The sequence below is a fragment of the Adiantum capillus-veneris genome, chromosome 11 (assembly GCF_014529385.1).
Source record: "Adiantum capillus-veneris isolate H3 chromosome 11, ASM1452938v2, whole genome shotgun sequence".
NCBI lineage: Eukaryota > Viridiplantae > Streptophyta > Polypodiopsida > Polypodiales > Pteridaceae > Adiantum > Adiantum capillus-veneris.
This window is the reverse complement of record NC_140941.1, coordinates 105,471,817-105,472,868: the sequence shown is the minus strand read 5'-3', so window position 1 is coordinate 105,472,868 and position 1,052 is coordinate 105,471,817. Positions and strand designations below refer to the sequence as shown.

At 51.1% G+C, this 1,052-nt stretch overlaps 1 pseudogene; it reads left to right on the top strand.

The window, feature by feature from the left end:
• The first annotated feature begins 234 nt into the window (after positions 1-234).
• LOC147447778 (uncharacterized) lies at positions 235-752 on the top strand (annotated as a pseudogene).
• Positions 753-1,052: the final 300 nt, after the last annotated feature.

Genomic DNA, 1,052 nt, shown 5'->3' with positions numbered 1-1,052 from the left:
ACAGCTTGAAAAGAAGAATCGAATCGGCAGTCGATGACTCACTTGAAGTCACCGACCAAATTCGAGCGGCCGATAAGCTGGTTTGCGTCGTATGCAAAACACCAGTAAATCTTTGAAATGTGTCCTCAAAATCTGCAGCCGTCGAGAAGCTGAAACATGCAAATCAAATTGCAGAGTCGGCCGATGCGATTGGCATCGTATGCAATCACAAAACCGGTGAAAGGTGACCAATCGATGGCTTGTGGTCTTGCCGAAACTTTCAAAAGCTGTGTCGCAGCAGAGGCGGACTGCGGAAATGGGCACAATCAACCGCAAGTTGTGTTGATGAAGCGTACCGAATCGAAGAGGAAAACCGGAACAACCTCTGAAGAGTGTCGACACTAGTTGCGTATGCACAGGACCTTGTGAAGGGCACCAAATTTGGCCGAGTGTGGACGGACCAAAAAGAGAGCCCTAAAAAAAATAAATAATAATAACGAGCTCTGTCTGCAGGCAACTTTGGCCGCTTGCGCTGGGGAAAATCTTGCTATAGCTCGCGATGTGGGCGGAATTTGGGCCTGCTGCAGGGTCGGAACTTCACCTCCTCGCCAAGGCGCTCCAACTGAGCCTAACCTCGACCGATTTGACGCAGGTCCGACCACGGCCCCTTTCCTGGCTTAGCTTCCATGCACACACTCGATAGCTTCGGCTTCTCCTCCACTTCTCCATGGCACCGCATGCAAACTCATGCAAATCCATGCAAAGAAGCATGAGGGCCACGACGTTTCTCCATGATTCCTTCACCGACTTCGTCTCCTCCATGAAGAGAGAGAGAGAGAGAGAGAGAGAGAGAGAGAGGGAGAGAGAGAGATCGCCATGCTTCCAGAGAGAACGCCATGCTTCCCTCCTCCATAGCTCCGTGCTGCCCCCTCCTCTCCACCTTGCTCTGATATCAATGTTAGACCAACGAGTAGACAGACATGCGAATAACCTCCCAACCATCCTATATATAGGCCCCTCGCCCTGTTCCATATATAGACCCCTTTACTGCATGTGTGTCCGACACATTGCCC